Source organism: Cnephaeus nilssonii, assembly GCF_951640355.1.
Source record: "Cnephaeus nilssonii genome assembly, chromosome: 24".
NCBI lineage: Eukaryota > Metazoa > Chordata > Mammalia > Chiroptera > Vespertilionidae > Cnephaeus > Cnephaeus nilssonii.
In genome coordinates, this window is record NC_137095.1 from 1,774,770 (window position 1) to 1,796,464 (window position 21,695).

The following is a 21,695-nucleotide window of genomic DNA, read 5'->3' on the forward strand; positions in this document are numbered from 1 at the left end:
GGGGGGTGTGTTCGGCCTGACCCAGGGGCTGAGGGTCATTTGGGGGTGGTTTACAGGACAGCTAAGCCCCAGGCTTTATCCCGAATGATATCTGGAAGGTCTCCCAGTTGAATTAGCATATTACTTTTTTATTATGCTATATATATATATATATATGTATATATATATATATATATATATAGCATATCCCTATTTCTCTCTCTCTTTGAAATCAGTATATATGGTTTAATCACCTAGTCAGTCCACACACATCTGAACACCAGCACAGCCTAGGGACCTGTGAGGACAAGCAGCCAAGGTTCTCTTGAGGGCAGAACATGCAGTGACCCAGAGAACAGTATGGGAGGTGCCATCTATGTCAGTGTGGCAGGTGGGGAACCCGGGCTGAGCGGCACAGTCACACACAGGGGATGATGACATCAGTGTGGTCCCTGGGACTAAAAGCAATGCGGCCGGACACTAACAATGACGTGCAAATGAATGAAAGGGGAGTCCATCTCTGATAGTGTCTTTATGATATGATATGGGGAATTTTAGTATAATTTCTAAGAGGATGGGTTGCTGAGGTGCTACATGACAAGTGTAGAGCTTAGAGGCCATATATGTGCCCACCTGCCATTTCTTGTTGAGGGCTGACCCAGTGAACACTAGGAATGAGATAGCATACATCAGTGTCACCTGCACTTGAAAATCCCCACCAGCATGGGGCAAGGAGAAGAGAGAAGGGTGAGAGAGAACTGTATTACAGAGGTGGTGAACTAGAGTTTTGGGAAAGAAACTGATTAGAAAACACCCTGTCCTCATCATGGCTCATTTGTGTTACCAGTGAAGTTGTGCCTTTGGCAATGAAGCTGTGTGAGACAAGTGTGGAACAAAGAACTATGGGCAGCAGGTAATGCAGAGTGATGGCCTCAGCAAACTGGGATTGGAGTCAGAAGTGCAATGGGCATTACTATGTTGTTTGGTGTCTTGGAGGGACAATTTGGAGGACAACATGGGTATTGCGTGACAAGACCAGAGTCAAATCCATCACATTCCCATTATGTGCAACATCTCCTCCTACCCTATGTTCCTGACACCAACTATTATTGAAAGGGGGCACTGTGACTCCTATTTGAGGATGAGAGCACAGGTAACTTGTATCTGTTCATCTGCCTTTATTGTTGTGGGAACACACAGCATCAGTAAGAATATAAGGAGGGATTGACTTTAATGGGACCAAGGGCTGCTTTCTTCTCTGATGTGGGGAGTAGGGGAGCATATGCATGTGCAGGGTGGGTAGTATGGCAAACTTGGAATCTCAAGAGAGAATCTTATCGTGAATGTTCGGTGCCCATCATGACAGGATATGAACTTTGAGGATGTGGCCATTGCCTTCTCTCAGGAGGAGTGGGAGATCCTTGATGAGGCTCAGAGACGTCTGTACTGTGATGTGACGCTGGAAGTGTTTGCACTTTTATCATTCGTAGGTAAGACCTTCACATCTCTCCTAGTGTCCTGAGGTGTTGCCCACTCCTTATTTATTCTCCAGACTTAGCACTCTCTCTCTCAAAGACAGACCATGGGCTCAGCTAATTTCCCCCACTGTCTTGTCAAATGGGCTGTGGCTGCCAGTGCTGAGCTGTGCAGAGAGCCCTGAGCAATAGACTCCATGAACCTCCCTGACACCAGTTGCCTCAGAAACTGCAGGAAGTGTCTGGGTGTCAGCATTCTTACAGACAGCTTAATGGGTCCCTCTGCTCTTCCACTCCAGGGAGGGTGACTCTATCCACATTCACGGCTTCCCATTCTACACCTTTCCTGTCGATAAAGACCCTGTGTCAGTTACTTTCTTTACATACATGAACCAGGGGCTGTTTTTGTAAGACCCTCCAATTATTGTTTGTAATATTACCTTCCCTGGATACCATTGCAAGCTGTATGCTATGGGCAAGTGATGGCTGCTCACCACTGTTGTCTTTTCATTGATACTCAGAATATTTAGTTTGTACATACTTCTACTAAAGGAGGTACAGGGAGAACCCTGGATTTCTCCAGGGTGAATGTACAGGATGGTCCTAGAGTATGCTTAGCCCGGCTGAGTGTCAACTGAGGGGAAGTATGACGTAAGGATGGTGTTCAGATTATACCGGGATCCTGCTCCTGTACAACAGTGTTTGGTGCAGGTTCCAATGGCCACAGCTCATTTATACCTTTCTGTTCCACACTTGACACTTTGCTGACTTGTCATTTCATCGGTGACTTCCTAGCATTGTGTGCCTTCGCCTTTGTGTCCTTTTACATCACCTAATCCTCTGCACATCTCTTTCTGCATAATACTACTACATGGACCTATGTAAGTGTTATGAGGAGCACATTCATACTTAAATACCGCTCAAACACCAGCTACTTGTTTATTGAATTTTACTTGGAATGAGATATAACCAACCTTCTGCACAGCTTGCCCATGTCACCGGCAGAGAAGATCTACTGAATGCTGTTAGCAGCAGAATGAGCTGGACAGTCTGCTTCTCTTCCATGTGGTGCTTGCCATGTTTTTGCTCTATTTCTGTTGAAGTCTTTCTTGTTTTGTGATCTTCAGTGGTCAAGAACTTCACAGTTGCATCTTATTAGTTCATCTTTCAGGTCTTTTATTTTCAGCCAGTTGCATGAGACCAATGTATTATGTGCAACACAGTTTTATAAAGGGACTTCCCTCTGTCACCACAGTCAGCATTCATTTCCACATCGTTCCTCTGTTTTCAGGTCCTTGGCATAAAATGGATGATGGAGAGGCCTACTCTGAGCACAGTGTATCTGTAGGAGACTCTCAGGTCAGGGCTTCCAAGACAGCTGCAGCCACCCAGAGGACCCATCTGTGTAAGTCGTGCTTCTCGGTGTTAAGAGATATTTTGCACCTGACTGAGTTACAAGTGGCATACTTTGACGACATCGGGCGCGCTCAGGGTGGTATGGCCGTAGACACAAGTGGCATACTTTGAGAAGAATGTGTTCTTAAGTGATGCATGTGTGAGAGACTTGTGTTTCAGTGCAAACCCTCACCAGCAGCAGAAGGATGCCTGTGGAGAGAAGCCCTGGAAAGAAGACATGGAGAGTGCTTCTCTTGTGACAACCTGCTGGTTCTAGTTCTCAGGGGTGCCTGAAGCTAGTACTGAGGTTGGGGTGGACTCCCCAGCCATCTCAGGGCTTCTCCAGCACCAGGCCACTCTTAACACAGAGGAGTCACACGGTAACAATGAGATTTCACAGGAATGTCTCCGTGGAAAAAGACATCACCAGTGGGTTGAATGTGAAACAGCTGCCAGCCAGAAACAGAAAGTTGCTTATCAGAAAGGTCTCTGCTCTGGAGATATGATTAATGAGTCTAATAAATGTGGGAAAGTCTTCAGACAAAACTTAAACCACCTACAACATGGGAGAGTTCACACTGTAGAAAAGCCCTGTGCGTGTACTGATTGTTGGAAGGTCTTCAGTGAAAGCCCTGCTCTCATTAAACACAACAGAATTCACATTAGCGAAAAGCAGTATAAGTGTAGTGACTGTGGGAAGTCATTCAGTCAAAGGTCTACCCTCACTAGACACCACAGAGATCACACTGGAGTAAAGCCGTATGAGTGTAGTGACTGTGGGAAGTCCTTCAGTCAAAGGTCTGACTTCACTAGACACCACAGAGTTCACACTGGAGAAAAGCCATATGAGTGTAGTGAATGTGGGAAGTCCTTCAGTCAAAAGTCTAATCTCACAGGACACCACAGAGTTCACACTGGAGAAAAGCCATATGAGTGTAGTGAATGTGGGAAGCATTTCAGTGAAAGGGCTTCCCTCACTAAACACCACAGAGTTCACACTGGAGAAAAGCCGTAAATGTGCAGGGAATGGTTTATTTTTCTCACTTATTATAAGAACTCTTAAGGGGCTCTTTGAGACCCTTTCCATGAATGTAAACCCCTTTTATGGGAACATACACTCTGCTAGATTCCTCATAAATTTGAGGTACAAGTGAGACTGAAGGAGCTGCATTGTACTTGCTAACATGCACAGACCTACCACCCAAATGAGGTCACTGTCTCTTTGTCACTGAAGAGATTTCACCTCTAACACCTGACTCACCTGAGGAGTGCGCATCGGTCACCATCCCTGGGTGCTCAATGGAATGTATTCTGTGTTCTCACTTCTGCTGGAAGTAATTATGGTTCCTCCACGCTCTTGGCAGTATCTTCATTCATTTCTCTGTGACGAGAAAATGGACCTGACCCAGGATTCATCCAGAGCACCCCTTCTCGGCTAAGAAGTGCCACCTCTTTCAGGGACATAGTGGTACTCACATTATGCTTTTATAAATTTGGGGGGATTCTTTTTTTTTTTAAAATATATTTTATTGATTTTTTACAGAGAAGGAGAGAGAGGGATAGAGAGTTAGAAACATCGATGAGAGAGAAACATCGATCAGCTGACTCCTGCACATCCCCTACTGGGGATGTGCCCGCAACCCAGGTACATGCCCTTGACCGGAATCGAACCTGGGACCCTTTAGTCCGCAGGCCGAAGCTCTGTCCACTTAGCCAAACCTGTTAGGGCTGGGGGGATTCTTATTCACCAACCGGCAAACCCCTTGTTCTCCTGTGCTCTAGTTTAGAATCTTTTTAAAGGTATTTTTACATTTGTACCTTTAATTTTGGTTTAATCACTGCCACAGATGATTTGCAAACACAAATGTGATCTTTCATCATGTAGAGATGAATAGATACTGTGTTTATCCAAAAGTGTATGTGGTTTGGAAGGGACAACATAATGTCCGGAAATCACTTTCTGTCCAATGTTGGCTTATTACTTATTGCGGCCCGTGGCCTGAAGAGAAAGACCACGTGACTTTGTGCATTTAATTTTCAGCGTAGTGCCTCGATTATTGGTGAGGGCAAAGGTCCGTCTGAAGAGGAGACCTTTGCTCTGCTTCTGTGACCAATATGAACCATGTTCTCTGTTCACAGTATGTACTACATAAGCCTCAGCAATGTTTAGGGAACCTGCTCTCCATGTCCTGCAAAGGAGACATGTGCCAGGAAGTATGACATTTCATAGGCTGGTGGCATTTGTTGTAAGTCTCTGAGGTGGAACCACAATGAGGACAGAAACACTGTTTCAATAGTGAGTGGGAAAACCTGCAGTAAATTAGATGATAAGTGTCTCTTCTGAACATAAGGCCACAGATGTTCTGGGGCCTGTGGCTTGTGTGGCCTTTATGTGCAGACATTACAGGACCTCCAAAACTGTTCCGTGTAGCTGACGTCATTGGCAGAATAATCTAATGGTGTTGTGTATTCCCTGGCCACTCTAGGGTGTTCACATAATGTAGTTGCTCAACAGGCAAGAAGGCAAAGGTAGAGGAAGGATAACCCTGCAATCTGTCCCAGGATGTCTTTTGTATGTAGTCAGAATTCCTATTGAATTTGATGGCAATACTTTGTTGTTGTTTTTTTACATACTTTTATGATTTCAGAGAAAGAGAGAGAGAAAGGGAGAGAGATCAATGAGAGAGAATCATTGATCAGCTGCCTCCTGCATGCCCAACTCTGGGGATCCAGCCCACAACCTGGGCATGTGCCCTGACCTGGAATCAAACCAGTGGCTTTCCATTAATGTGATCACGCCCAGGAAAATGAGGCACAGTGGCCATGGAGAGTTTATATTTTGTGTTCTTCTTTATTAATGATTGTATTATTTTCAGTAGCAACAACATTAAAACTACTTTGCCACACCCTGTATTTACCTCCAGTCCTTTTGTAATCTTTCTGCCTCCAAGCCCTCCATGCAGGCATTGATTGACCTTCCTGTACAATAGAGTACTTCATATTTTTCATTATTTTATTGGTATTAAAAGGTGTATTCTCTTTAAGAAACACTGGCTTCCTTCATTCTTCACAGATATTTTGAGATTCGACAGTAATGTTTATGTAAATATTTATTTCCAGGAAATATTGTATTCTATGGGTAACCACTTTAACTATTGAGCTGCCTATGGTTTCAGTGAATTCTATGTTTGGGGTTTTATAAATAAAACAGTTAGGAATATTGTGTTGAGTTCTTTCTACAGGTGTATGTGTTACTTACCAAACTGTTCCAGTGTCAGTGAATGTGTTATATTTTAACATCTGGGCAACTGTGATCTAAAATGGTCAATCACTTTGCCTCCCGACCCACCCACAGTAATGAAAATTCCATTTTTCTGCAACCCTGCCAGCACATGTGAAGGTTCATCTTTTTAAATACGAGCCCTATCAGCGAGTATTGTTAACTTGCTCCCCGGACAAGAGGCCTCTGCCTGCACACCCCACCCCTCCTTATGCTCTTCTTCCTGTTTCTGGGATGTTCCCACTTAAGCTTGGACACGCTCTGTTTTTCCCCGGATTTTGTAGAGAGGAGCCCCAAGAAAGGTCCTGGGAGGGACTGGGGTTCTGTGTCTGCCTGAGAGGAGCTCAGTGCTCTTCTATCTCCATCCAGAGGTCTCCCCAGCCTGCTCCTCCCCATCCCCCAGGCACCTGGCCTACTGCAACTTCCCCTACTTCTGTATTAGGGAGAAGCCCCATGATGCTTTGGGCCCACAACCCAGTTCACCTTGGCAAAGTGCTGCCTCTGGCCATTACACTCACACCCCTGAAGTTCTGGTATTGTTTGAGTCTCTGTTTTTGCATTTTGGGGGTAATTTTCCACTTTTATTTTATTAAAAATAACTTTGTCTCTCCCTCCCCTCCCCACACACAAAGCCAGTCCCAGAGGTAGCATGGATTCCCCAGGAAATGGTGCTGTGTTTTCAGTTATGAGAACATTCTGCTATACATTGGCAGAGAGTATAACCTAATGGTTTTGTGGATTGTACTGGCCACTCTAGGGTGTTCACCTTAAGGTTGATGCTCAACAGGCAAGAACTCAACGGTAGAGGACGGATAACCCTCTAATCAATCCCAGGTTGTGTCTTTTGTAACCAGTCAGCACTCCTGTTGGTTCTGATGGCAATAGCCTACACAGCTTGCCAATATTTGCTGCCAATGAGGCAAGGCTGTTCCTACCAGGAGATGAGAACTGACATGCAACAAACTGAACTTTCTAATGTGCACTATTTGGTGAGCTTTGATGTACACATAAATCTGTGAAACCATCACACATGAAACAGACTTATCTGTCTCTAATACACACAGTGGAGCAGAAATAAATTTACAATTTTAAATACCCAAAACACAGAGTTCATACTTTTTAAAAAGTATTTGAAACATTACTTTTATTGATTCTTTTTAGCTACAAAGGAAGGAGAGGGAGAGAAAGAAACATCTATATTAGAGAATTGTATTAATCTGATGCCTCCTACTCTCCCCTGCTGGGGAGTGAGAAGGCCATGTGCCCTGACCTGTTCTAGTGACCTTTACATGAGGGAGATGATGCCCAACCAACTAAGTGACACTGTCCAGGGCAGAGTAAATTTTTGTATTATTATTTGTTAACTATTATATTAATTTCCATACCATCAACTTTAAACCTTCTTTTGGCACACCCTATATTTTTACCTCCTGCCCTTTCATAATCTCTCTCTCTCTCTCTCTCTCTCTCTCTCTCTCTCTCTCTCTCTCTCTTTCTCTCTCTCTCCCCCCTTCCCCAGTCCTCCTTGCAGGCATTGATTTTCCTTCCATTACAACACATTAGTTCATATTTTTAAAAATTTTATAGGCACTAGAATGTGTGTGCTCTTTAACAAATACTGGTTTCCTCCATGCTGCACAGTTATTTTGAGATTCAATACAAACGCTTATGTGCCTAGTTAATTTTTATTGCTGAGTAGTATTATGATCTGTGAATTACCACTCTAACTATTTTTCTGTTTATGATTTTGGTCATTTGCTGGGTTCGGATATTATAAATAAATCTTCTGGGAATATTTGCGTTCACTTCTCTATATAGATATATGCTTTACTGATCGCAATGTTGTTATGTAGGTGAATGTGTGACATTGTAAGACGTGTGGGACTGTGATCTAAAATGATCATTCTCTTTGCCCTCCCACCCACCCACAGTAATAAAAATTCCACTTTTTCTGCAAACCTGCCAGCACATCCTATGGTAAATCATTGTAAATACTAACACCATAAATGAGTATAGTATTAACTCCCTTTCTTTTTAATTCTATTTACTTAAGATTTTTTATGGTGAGCATTTTTCATACATTTATTTACACTATCTTTATCACATTTGTTAAAATGTTTGTTCAGAATCTTTTACCAATTTTTTAAATGAATGTATTACCTTGAGAGCATTATGCTAGGAAAAATAAGCCAGTCAGAGAAAGATAAGTATCACATGATCTCACTCATGTGTGGAATGTAATGAACAACATAAACTGATGAATAAAAATAGATCAGGAGACAGAGAAGATGCAGGCAGACCTTCAAACCTCAGAGTGAAAGTAAGAGAGGGTGGCTGGGGGGTGGGAGGTGTCAGAGATCAACCAAAGGAGTTGTATGCATATAAGCATAGCCATTGAACACAGACAATAGGGGAGTGAAGTCCTGGGCTGGAGGGTGGGGGCAGGTTGGAGAGAAAAAAAAAAGGGAATATGCAATGCTTTCAACAATAAAGAATTTTTTAAAAATAAAATGAATTTACCAATTTAAACAATAGGAGGACAGTGTGCAATGTAAGACATGTTTGAAGTTCACTCATTTCTCAGTGACTGCAATGACTTCTTTGCTATATGGAACCCAAGTTTTAAATATTGAAACAGAAATTCTTTTCTCAATTTTTAACCCATGTAGAATTTAAATGCACTTGTACCATACACTTAAAAGTTTTAATCTGCATTGTTAACATTCTCCACAAAATTTAATAAGTCTGAGCATTCAATAATGCATTCAGTGAGTCTACACTTGTAATCTTTGTTAATATCCCTGGTGTAAATACTCTCATCATTATGAGGTCCAAACTCGAAAAATGATGGCACTGAACATGGACATGATAAGATATTTCAGTAGCACATCATTACATTTTATTTCAAACAATCCGATACAGCAGCACCAAATATGCTCAAGAACTTTCATAATAAAACAGTAAAATTACTGGGATGCATCAAGTTTAAACCTTTCTTAAAGTTTGATTCAAGTAGAATTGATATAACATGGACATTTAAAAAACACAGCATACCCTTTGATGTTTTCATACATGCCTGAAACCAAGTCCCGCTGGCCCTGATCAGAGCCCCCAGAAAATGAAGCCATAAGGTGAAGCCAGTGGTGGTAAGTGGGGGCCTCCCTGAGAAAATCCAGGAAGGGGTGGCAGAGTCCAGTTGGAAGGCCTGCTGGGAGCATGCCTACCCCCATTTGGGAGATGGAGGGAGGTCACTGTGGCTGCTTTGCACAACTGAAATTAGAAAGGGGGTCCTGGCTGACATGTGGGTGCTGTGGCAGGACTTGACCTTCTCCTCAGGAGGCCTCACAGTTTCCCTCCTGCCCCAGGCTGCCATCAGAAGGGCTGATGGGAAACCCCTTCAGAAAAATCATTGCCAGAGGGAAATTCACAGTCCTGAATGCACATGAAGAATCCATGGGCTTAAACACGTTTGCTTATTTAGGAGTAAAAGTGCATCTGGAAGGTGCTTTAGTTTCTCACCACAAGGATAGTTCTCCAGAGGAAAATGACAAACACAGAAATTTATAAGGAGACAGTGATGATGGTCAGCTGCCACAGAATTTCAAAAAACTTCTGGAGGACACAGTAATGGGGCAGGATATGCAATAGATGGAATACTATGTGAGATCCTGAGGAGCCTTAGACACTTACAATACATCTGTCTCAGGAAGTCATCTTTCCAATCCCAACACCAGCCTCCGTGTGATCCCCGGAGGATTCTCTGCTTTAAGAAAGACTGCAAGTTGGCTGACTGGTGCCTCCTGTGTCACTGCCGTATTTATAGGCATTAAAACATTGGTCTCACTAGGGAAAGCACAGTTTCTACTTCACCATGGGCTCTGCTCACTCCAGTGTCTAACGTTATGTTGGAATCCCTCAGTAACAGCTTCTCCCATGGGAAAGTTAATTTTTATCACTCGAAGACTAACCGAAGTTAAAAACATAAAGAGATGACTTTAATCAGAAACCATCAGATTTAAGGGCTTAAATAAAAACAAGGTGGGGATCATGACTATGACACTAATAGTGTGTGTTGTGTATGTGTTTTTTGGGGTTTTTTTTGCTTTTGTTTTCAGAAATCCGTGATATTTATTCTTTTAGCCTCTTACATGAAAAGAGACAGACTTCCACTGAGTTCAGATGATTCTGACAACTGTTCTAGAGATATAGGCTTAGATTTAACCATATGTACTTAAAACATAAACAGCTTATTTTTAAAAATTCTGTCACAGGGAATTTTTTATTAATTTGAGGGGGAGAGAGAGAGAGAGAGAGAGAGAGAGAGAGAGAGAGAGAGAGAGAGAAAGGGATAGAGTCAGAGAAAGGAAAGAAAAAAGAAGCATCAATAAAAAAGGAAACATGGATCAATTGCCTCCTCCTTGTCTTTGTGAACAAGAATTTAATTTACAAACTAGTTAGTTAAGTAGTTAAGTTCCCTTAGCATGAATCAAACAAGCCATCAGTTTTGGGGGGTACGCTTTACAGGAGGATGCTCCAACCCACTGAGCCCTCTGAGCAGGGCAGCATCTTAATTCTTAATGTTTCCTTTAAGAGATTAAAGCACCCAGGTAGGCATGTGCCCTGACCTGGACTGGAACCAGTGACCTTTCAGGGCAAGGGATGCTGCCCAACCAACTGCAGTGCAATGGCCAGGGGAGAGATTATTCTTGTGTTATTATTTACTAACTATTGTATTAATTTTCATACCAACAACTCTAAACCTACTTTAGTACACCCTAAATTTACCTCCTGCCCTTTTGTAATCTCTCTTTCTGCCTTCCCTGGCTCTAAATACAGTCACTCATTTTCCTTTCGTGAAAAGATTAGTTTATAATTTTTATAATATTATAAACACTATAATTTGTGTAAACCGTAATAAATATTGAACTCTTTCATGCTACACAGTTATTTTGTGATTGAACACTCATTCTTATGTGAAAGGTTTTTATTTTTTATTGCTGAGTAGTACTGTGTTCTGTCAATAACCACTTTGTCTATTGATCTGACTATGGTTTTTGTTATTTCCAGGTTTGGGGTATTAGAAATAAATTTTCAGGGAATATTGGCTTCAGTTCTTTATATAAATGTATGTTTTACTTATCTAACTTTTGTAGTGTAGGTGAGGGTTTTACTTTTTAAGACATGCAGAACTTTGAACTAAAATGGTTATTCCCTTTGCCTTTCCAGACACCCACAATGATGAAAATTCTAGTTTTTCTTTATACCTGTGAGCTCATGCAATATTTGATATTTTTATTTTTTTTTATTTTTATTTTTTGCAGTTTATTTATTTATTTTTTTTAAATTTCTTTATTGATTAAGGTGTCACATATTTGTCCTCATCCCCCCATTCCCATCCCACACCCCTCACCTTGGATGCCCCAACCCTCTGTTGAACTTAAGCATTGGTTAGGCTCATATGCATGCACACAAGACCTTTGGTTGATCTCTCCCCCCTCCCCCCACCCTCCCCTATCCTCCCTCTGAGGCCCGATAGTCCGATCGATGCCTCCTTGTTTCTGGTTCTGTTCTTGTTCATCAGTCTATGTTGTTCATCATTTCCCCTAGATGAGCGAAATCATGTGTCACTATAGATATACTTATAAGAATTGAATGTGCGACGAGCAATAATAGTTATGCTGACAGGCAAATGAATCAGTCTGTAGTGAGTTTCTTTCTGGACCAACAGTTCTTTTGAGACCCAATATCAATGTCCACCGGTTCCCTATGAGTACATGTCGGCACTGACCCCTCAGCTCTGGATGGTGGACAAATGGTGGTAATGCAGGTCCGACTCCCTCTGGTTTGGTCTCGGCTGGACCCAGGGGCACTGCTTCACCCGGATCCAGGGGCCCACGGCCTCACCTGGACCCGGGGCCAGGCTCACCCGGATCCAGGGGCCCGCGGCCTCGCCCGGACCCGGGGCCCAGGGCTCACCCGGCTCCAGGGGCCCGCGGCCTCGCCCGGACCCGGGGCCCAGGGCTCACCCGGCTCCAGGGGCCCGCGGCCTCGCCCGGACCCGGGGCCCAGGGCTCACCCGGCTCCAGGGGCCCGCGGCCTCGCCCGGACCCGGGGCCCAGGGCTCACCCGGCTCCAGGGGCCCGCGGCCTCGCCCGGACCCGGGGCCCAGGGCTCACCCGGCTCCAGGGGCCCGCGGCCTCGCCCGGACCCGGGGCCCAGGGCTCACCCGGCTCCAGGGGCCCGCGGCCTCGCCCGGACCCAGGATTCAGCCTCACCCGGACCCAGGGGCGCACGGCCTCGCCCAGACCCAGGATTCAGCCTCACCCGGACCCAGGGGCACATGGCCTCGCCCGGACCCAGGGGCACGTGGCCTCACCCGGACCCGGGGCCCAGCCTCACCCTGACCCAGTTCCCAGCCTCACCCAGACCCAGGGGTACGCGGCTTCACCCGGATCCAGGACCCAGCGGGGTTTCGTCTTCTTGATCCCATTTCCTGTTGGTCAATTCCATCTCAGTAATTCCTTCGGCCATTTTCTCAGAGCTCCAGGGCAGCCGCCGCAGAACTCGTTGGGCAGCGGGCTCGGCGAAGCTCCGGTGTGCCCGGTGCGCGGCAGCGGGCTGGTCCGGGGTGGCTGCGTCGGCCCTTGGGTCTGCAGCGGTGGCCAGTCACCGAGCGTGCGCACCTGGCCGCTTCCGGGGCGTTGAGATTCTTGAAGGACTCGGAGGTCAGCAAGCGCGGAGTCTCCCACCCCATGACTCCCAGGGGCTCGTCTGTCCGTGCTCGGCAGCGAGTGGGGCCTTCCCCTCAGCCGGAGACCGCTGGGGGAACTGCGCCGAGCACGTTCCAGGCCGCCACTGTGTCGTCTGAGCCGTAGTTCTTAAAGTGTGATCTTTGGGTCGCCGGCATCAGCATCATCCCGAGTACCCCTCTCTTTTATTCTAGTTGTAGAGCGTCTGCTCAGTCAGCCCTCCAGTGGTTCTGGATGGTGTCTGCTCCGCTCTCCCGTCGTAGACTCAAAATTGTTGTGGTGGGCAGCAATCAGGCTTCCGCCCTATGCCTCCATCTTGGTCTTCCTTTGTATAGTTAAGTCTTGATTGTTGTTGGTGTCGCTGGGAGGAATTGTCCTCCAGGCCAATTGGCCGTGCAGATCCTCTGTGTCTATAAAGGAAGAGTTGCTGTGTAGGAGACAGATTTATGGGCCGGGTCTTGGTGCAGCAAGGCTTTGGCGCTCATTGATTCTGCCTCTGGAATGTGTCCTTTATGCGAGTGGTTGAAATCTGGTGTCATCTCACACCAACCACTAGATGCCCTCGTTTCTGGGTCTCCAATGGTGTGTAGGTCAGCTACTACCTGAGACCACTCAGCAGGACTTACGGCAAAAACTGCAGTTTCCTCCTCCTGTCTGAGCGTCCCTAGAGCAGTCCGACTAGAACTGCAGTTTATCTGGTCAAGCTGCCATAGGGCAGGCCACCCACATGCAAAAGCCGTTGCTTGGAGCCCAGGTGTGCCTGGAAGACGTGCGGGGCGGGTCTGCAAAACGAGCGGGGCGGGTCCCAGGGCAGGGCGGGTCTCAGGGCGGGGCGGGGCCTCAGGGCGCCACCAGGCCATGGCGAGGCGAACCGCACTGGCTGCAAGTCTGCTTTTTCTGTTTTCCACGTTTCCAAGCCCCCTCATTCCGCACTCCAGCGCAGCAAACACTGATTGCTGGGCGCACCTCCACAAGGAAGTCACTCCCACTCTCCGACAGGAAGGCCGAGAGTCCAGCCTCTTCCCGCAGGCGTCTGGGGAGCTAATCTCCCCTAGGGTTGGAACAAAAGCCACAAGTCCCTTCCCCCGACCCACGCGCCTCCGCACCTCAGCTTCTCCAGAGTTCGCTCTTTCCTCTTCTCTCTTAGCTGTAAATCCACCATTCAGCCAGCTCTCCTGTGGTTCTGGGTGGCAGACGCTCTGTGCGCGGCGAAGTTCCTTTGTTTAACTTTGAAATTGCTGTGCGCGAAGTTCCTTTGTTTGACTTCGCTGCCTTCTTAGTTCTCCTCTCTCAAAATGGCTAGAGGACTTGAGTGTAAGACAGGAAGTCTTAAGAATCCTCTAAGTCGGTGTTGGCGGTCTCCGGGGCCCCGAGGATCTCAGTGGGGAGCTGGGCCAGGTCGGTGACGCGGGTGGGCCCGTCTCGCAGAAAGATGGTCTCTTCCTTCACCGAGAGCCGCTGCGCCGAGTCCGCGGTCGCCGCCACAGCAGCTGCCGCGGCGCCCACGAGCTCATGGCCCCGGCTGCGGTGCTGGCTGAGAGGAGCCGCCGCCTGGTCTGGGGAGACGCGAGCAGGAGTCGCCGCGCTCACCAGTCCATCTTTTAGTTGTTTTTCCAAAACTGCCATGCGAGGCAGCAGATCAGCCGTTCACCTCCACCGCCATCTTGGCTTCTCCTCCAATATTTGATATTTTTAAATTGCAGGCCTGAAAATCAGTATAGTGTTAACTTATTTTGTTTTAAATCCATTCCCCTAAGACATTTTTATGGTGAGCATTTTTTCTTTTAAAATATATTTTATTGATTTTTTTTTTTACAGAGAGGAAGGGAGAGGGACAGAGAGCTAGAAACATCGATGAGAGAGAAACATGGACCAGCTGCCTCCTGCACACCCCCTACCGGGGATGTGCCTGCAACCAAGGTACATGCCCTTGACCGGAATCGAACCTGGGACCCTTCAGTCCACAGGCTGACGCTCTATCCACTGAGCCAAACCGGTTTCGGCAAGGTGAGCATTTTTTTATGCATTTATTTACACCGCCTTTATCTCTTTGGTTGAAAAGTCTGGTCAGAAAATGTTGCCAATTTTTAAAATGAATTAATGATTTAAACAGTAGGCAGATAGTTCAGCAGCTAAGAAATCTACTTTCTTTCATCACCCTCAGCTTTAATAAATGTACCCTCAAAATATTCTGCACTCATGGTGTGAAATCATTTCTGCATGAAGTCAAGACCTCACATACTTTAGGCGAACCTGAGGCAGAGCTGTTCTAGGCTGGTTATGTCTGGGCACGGTCATGTTTTCCGATAGTCTTAGACGACTCTGTAGAGCCTAAGACCATCGGAAAACACAGATATTTATATTACGATTCATTAACAGTAGCAAAATTACAATTACGAAGTAGCAACGAAAATAATTTTATGGTTGGGGGTCACCACAACGTGAGGAACTGTATTAAAGGGTCGCGGCATTAGGAAGGTTGGGAACCACTGCCCTAGGAGATCTGTCCGTCTTTTGCAGTTCACCAAGCCTGTGGACGCATCTTGTCCCTCCCCAGCCATCACTCACTCTGCCACAACACTTTTATTTACCTAACTCCATGGCTGGGTTTCTAGCCCTGCTCAGCTGTTGAGAAAACTACATTACCCAGCAGGCACTGCACCAGTGTGGGTGGAGCTAAAGGGCATTTTGGTGTCTGCGCATCCGGTTAGGGCGGGACTTCCGCCTTCTTCCTCCAGGTGGTCATTTTAACCTCTTAGGTCTTTGTTTACAGAGTCACAGGCTTCAGGGCACTGGACTGAGTAGGAGGAGGCCTGGGAGGCCGCTGCCTGCGGTGCAGGGTGTGTCTGAGGCTCCTGGAGCCCCAACAGACCGAGATCGGGGTCCCCGTGCCTCCCGGATCCTCTCTGCTCACAGCGTTCCCGCAGCCTGACCCCACTGAACCCTCCGGCCTGGGGACCGGCGACGCTCAGGTCCTGCCGCCCAGGTCCCAGCGTCCAGAATGGTGAGTCCCTGGTGGGTGACACGTGGGTGATGGGGAAGAGGGTGGAAGGCTGCAGTGCCGCCTTGTGAGGACGTGATGGTGACACTGAGCTGGGAGGATTCGGAAACCCGGGCCTGTTTGGGATCTAAAGGTAACAAAGAGGTGAGGTGTGGTTTTGGTGAGGAGTTTTACTTTCATTCTCAGAATGCTTGACCATCGATGGTTGTGAAAAAAAAGAGGGACATTTTCTAACTTTCCCTAACGTTGCTCAGAGGAAGAACAGACTAGAAGACAGAGGACAGCGGTTGCGGACAGGAAGGGGAGGTCCTGTAAATGACGACGGAACTGGCAGGAGTGAGCACTGAGGACTGAGCCCTGAGATCACACAGGCATCTGGAGGGCACCTGGCCTCCGGGCTGGGCAAGGGGTACAGTGCATTCTGAGCCCATAGAGCCTGGTGGTTGCCAGGCTCCCAACAGACCATTATCTTTCCAGAAACTCCTGCAAATGCAGAATCGATCAGGTGCACGGGTTTGTGGAGCTTATTTCAGGGCCTCACCCTCTTGTGGCCTCTGAGATAGTAGAGTCCTGGGTCTGTCAGCCGCTCTTGTATCCCGGGGACTTGGGGACTTTGAACAGACACTGAGCCCAGACTCCTAAGGCCAGGAGGAGGGCTTCATGAAGTGGACCTTGTTTTTGGCAACCAGTGTAATCAGTGCGAGGTCCTTCAGACACAGGTTCCAGAATGTGCAAAGGCTTGGAGAGAAGAGGGAGCCGAATCAGGAACCTGCAGGTTTGTTTTTTAAAATACATCTATATATTTATTGATTTTAGATGTAGAAAGGATGGGGAGGGGGGAAGGCGAGAGAGACAGAGCAACAGGGATGAGAAAAAAATAGGGATTGGTTGCCACCTGCACAATCTCTACTGTGGATCCAGCCCACAACCCAGGCATGTGACCTCACACCAGTGCATGGGTCTATGCTCAACAAAATGAGACACATCATCTAGGACAGTATATCACTTTAATACAGGGGATCATGGTCAGATTGGTAATGGTAGTAGTAGTCAGAAGGGACAGTGTGAGCCTGAGGAATGGCTTTTTTCTGGGGCCACTGTTTGTGAGAAGGGGGTGTCACAACACAGCTTAGGGACAGAAGTTGTCCTGTAGAGTGTGGGGGAGAGATAATCGCTTAGCAGTGGCCAAAGCCTTTAAAAGGTGAGTGTACCTGAGATTAGTGGAGGTCAAAGAGTAATTTAAACAAGATGAGACTGAGGCTGGTACGTATCAACTTTTCTAAACTCTCACCAGGATTTTCTTGTGACTCTTGGTGTGGCCTGGCTGTGGGGAGCTGTAGTCAGTGTTGTGGATTAGCTAGGAGGTGTGAGTGGTCATCTATGAGACTCACTGGGCATGGTGCAGAGGGCCATCAGGCCTGGGACTTGAGTGAAGGTTAAGTGAGAGATGTTGGCTGTGAGTAGTGAAGGGATATGAAGTGAATCATAAGAGGAGGTGGGCTATGGATATCTGAGATCTGATTGTTGTTCTTTTTTTTCCTCTTATTTTTTTTGAATTTTAATAAACCTTTATTGTTCAGATTATTAGAATTGTTTCTCCCCCCCCCCCCCATATCTCTTCTCCACCCGGTTCCCACCCTCCCTTCTGCCCTAACCTCCCCCCCGCTGTCCTTATCCATAAGTGTATGATTTTGTCCAGTCTCTTCCCGTACCCCCCACACAGACACCCCTTTCCCCCTGAGAATTATTAATCCACTCCGATTCTATGCTTCTGATTCTATTATGTTCACTAGTTTATTCTGTTCTTCAGATTTTTAACTCACTTGACTTTTAGATTCACTTGTTGATAGGTATGTATTTGTTGTTCATAATTTTTATCTTTACTTTTTTCTTCCTTTTCCCCTTTTTAAATAATACCTTTCAGCATTTCATATAATACTGGTTTGGTGGTGATGAATTCCTTTAGCTTTTTCTTATCTGTGAAGCTCTTTATCTGCTCTTCAATTCTGAATGATAACTCTACTGGTAGAGTAGTCTTAGTTGTAGGTTCTTGGTATTCATCACTTTGAATATTTCTTACCACTCCCGTCTGGCCTGCATAGTTTCTGTTGAGAAATCAGCTGACAATCATATGGGTGCTCCCTTGTAGGTAACTGTTTTTCTCTTGCTGCTTGTAAGATTCTCTCTTTGTCTTTTGCCCTTGGCATTTTATTATTTTTTTAAATTTTTATTTATTTTATTTTATTTTTTTAATAAATCTTTATTGTTCAGATTATTACAATTGTTTCTCCTTTTTTCCCCCCATATCTCCCCATCACCCGGTTCCCTCCCCTCCATTGTCCTTATCCATAGGTGTATAATTTTTATCCAGTCTCTTCCCATACCCCCCACACAGACACCCCTTTCCCCCTGAGAATTATCAATCCACTCCCATTCTATGCCTCTGATTCTATTATGTTCACCAGTTTATTCTGTTCCTCAGATTTTTAATTCACTTGATTTTTAGAATCACTTGTTGATAGATGTGTATTTGTTGTTCATAATTTTTATCTTTACTTTTTTCTTCTTTTTCCTCTTTTTTTAAAATTTTTTTCCAATTTTTTTATTAAGGTATTATATGTGTACATATCTTACCATTGCCCCCCCCACTCACATATATGCCCTCACCCCCCAGAGTTTTGCGTCCATTGGTTATGCTTATATGCATGCATACAAGTCCTTTGATTGATCTCTTATCTTCCCCACCTCTCCCTAACCTTCCTGCTGTAATTTGACAGGCTGTTTGATGCTTTACTGCCTCTGTATCTATCTTTATGTTCAAGTTTTTAATGTTCTTTATTATCCATAAATGAGTGAGATCATGTGGTATTTTTCTTTCATTGACTGGCTTATTTCACTTAACATAATGTTCTCCAATTCCATCCAGGTTGCTGCAAATGGTAAGAATTCCTTCTTTTTTATGGCAGCATAATATTCCATTGCATAGATGTACCATAGTTTTCTGATCCAGTCATCTGCTGATGGGCACCTAGGCTGTTTCCAGATCTTAGCTATTGTAAATTGTGCTGCTATGAACATAGGGGTGCATATATCCTTTCTTATTGGTGTTCCCAGTTTCTTAGGATATATTCCTAGGAGTGGGATTACTGGGTCAAATGGGAGTTCCATTTTCAGTTTTTTTGAGGAAACTCCATACTGTTCTCCACAGTGGCTGCACCAGTCTGCATTCCCACCAGCAGTGCACGAGGGTTCCTTTTTCTCCGCATCCTCGCCAACACTTGTCGTTTGTTGATTTGTTGATGATAGCCATTCTGACAGGTGTGAGATGGTACCGCATTGTTGTTTTGATTTGCATCTCTCGGATAATTAGTGACGTTGAGCATGTTTTCATGTGTCTCTTGGCCTTCCTTCTGTCTTCTTTGGAAAAGATTCTATTTAGGTCCGTTGCCCATTTTTTTATTGGATCATTTATCTTCCTTTTATTGAGTTGTATAAGCTGCCTATAGATGTTGGAGATTAAACCTTTATCAGTGATGCCATTTGCAAATATGTTCTCCCATGCAGTGGGCTTTCTTGTTGTTTTGTTGATAGTTTCTTTTGCTATAAAAAAGCTTTTTATTTTGCTGTAGTCCCATTTGTTAATTTTCTCTTTAGCTTCCATTGCCCTAGGGGAAGTATCGGTGAAGAAGTTCTTTTGGCACATGTCTGAGATTTTGCTGCCTGTGGATTCCTCTAGTATTTTTATGGTTTCCCGTCTTATGTTTAAGTCCTGTATCCATTTTGAGTTTATTTTTGTGTATGGCGTAAGTTGGTGATCTACCTTCATTTTTTTGCATGTATCTGTCCAATTTTCCCAACACCATTTATTGAAGAGACTGTCTTTATTCCATTGTATGTTCATGCCTCCTTTGTCAAATATTAATTGAGCATAGTGGTTTGGGTCAATATCTGGATTCTCTATTCTGTTCCATTGATCTATATGTCTGTTCTTGTGCCAGTACCAGGCTGTTTTGAGAACAGTGGCTTTGTAATACAGCTTGAAATCTGGTATTGAGATCCCTCCTACTTTATTCTTCTTTCTCAGGATTGCTGTGGCTATTCGGGGTCTTTTTTTATTCCAGATGAATTTTTGGAGAGTTCTTTCAAGGTCTGTGAAATATGCCGTTGGTATTTTAATGAGGAGTGCATTGAATCTATAGATTGCTTTGGGTAGTATGGACATTTTAATGATGTTGATTCTACCAATCCATGAACATGGTATGTTCTTCCATCTGTTTACGTCTTCCTCTATCTCTTTTTTCAGTGTCCTGTAGTTTTCCGTGTATAGGTCTTTTACCTCCTTAGTTAAGTTTATTCCTAGGTATCTTAATTTTTTTGGTGCGATGGTAAATGTTTTTCCTCTTTTTAAAGAATACCTTTCAGCATTTCATATAATACTGGTTTGGTGGTGATGAACTCCTTTAGCTTTTTCTTATCTGTGAAGCTCTTTATCTGCCCTTCAATTCTGAATGATAACGTTGCTGGGTAGGGTAGTCTTGGTTGTAGGTTCTTGCTATTCATCACTTTGAATATTTCTTGCCATTCCTGTCTGGCCTGCATAGTTTCTGTTGAGAAATCAGCTGACAGTTGTATGGGTGCTCCCTTGTAGGTAACTAACTGTTTTTCTCCTGCTGCTTGTAAGATTCTCTCTTTGTCTTTTGCTCTTGGCATTTTAATTATGATGTGTCTTGGTGTGGTCCTCTTTGGATTCCTCTTGTTTGGGGTTCTGTGCGCTTCCTGAACTTGTAAGTCTATTTCTTTCACCAGGTGGGGGAAGTTTTCTGTCATTATTTCTTCAAATAGGTTTTCAGTATCTTGCTCTCTCTCTTCTGGCACCCCAAAAATTCGGATATTGGTACGCTTAAAGCCATCCCGGAGGCTCCTTATGCTATCCTCACACTTTTGGATTCTTCTTTCTTTCCGCCTCTCTGGTTGGGTGTTTTTTTCTTACTCCTATTCCTGATCTTTGGTTTGACTCTTCGCGTGCGGTGGTCTACTCTGTATATTCTTTATTTCAGACAGTGTATGCATAATTTCTGACTGGTCCTTTTCCATTTTTTTGGTATTCTCATTTAGGTCCTTGAAGGTCTCTTCAAGTTTCTCAGCGGTTTTTAGAAGATTCTTGAGTAACCTTATAAATATGGTTCTGAACACTGTGTTGTCCATTAGTTTGCTTTCATCTATCTCTCCTACTTGTGACATACTTCGATGTCTCCACATTTTGTCTTCCTCCCTGTGTTGATGCAGTGGCTTTGTGTGGTCAGTGCCCTATAGGGGCCGGTAGCTCAGCTTCCCCAATCACCCTAGGTGGTCGCTCTTGGTACTCCCCTTTGTGGGCTGAGTGGAAAGTCTTGGTGTAGTTAAAAGCCCTGATTGCTGTTGGTACACTGGGAGGAATTGACCTCCGGTCCAATTGGTTGTGAGGGCCTGCTGTGTCTATAACGGAAGAATTGCAGTGCTGGAGACACAGTAGGGCTTTGGTGCTCACTGAGTCTGCCTCTTGAATGTGTCCCTTATGAGAGTGGTTGAAATCTGGTGTCGTTTCACACCTACCATTTTCTGGATCTCCAATGGGGTGCAGGTCAGCTACTGTCTGAGGCCACCCAGCAGGAGTTACAGCAAGAACTACAGCTTTCTCCTCTTTACTTGAGCGGTTTTGGAGCAGTCTGACTGGAGCTGCAGTTAATTTGGTTAAGCTGCCACAGGGCAGGCCATTTATATGCAAAAGCCACTGTGTGGAGCCTGGGCGGGTTTGTAGAATGTGCGGGGTGGGGTCT

General features: G+C 45.2%; 1 protein-coding gene across 3 annotated transcripts in view; it reads left to right on the forward strand.

Moving 5' to 3' along the window:
- The first annotated feature begins 15,609 nt into the window (after positions 1–15,609).
- LOC307095075 (uncharacterized protein) overlaps positions 15,610–21,695 on the forward strand; it is a 30,094-nt gene continuing 24,008 nt past the window's right edge. For all 3 annotated transcript variants that reach the window (XM_079764244.1, XM_079764247.1, XM_079764246.1), the window contains exon 1: positions 15,610–15,882. The gene's annotated coding sequence lies outside the window, so the exon portion shown is untranslated. The remainder of the gene's footprint in view (positions 15,883–21,695) is intronic.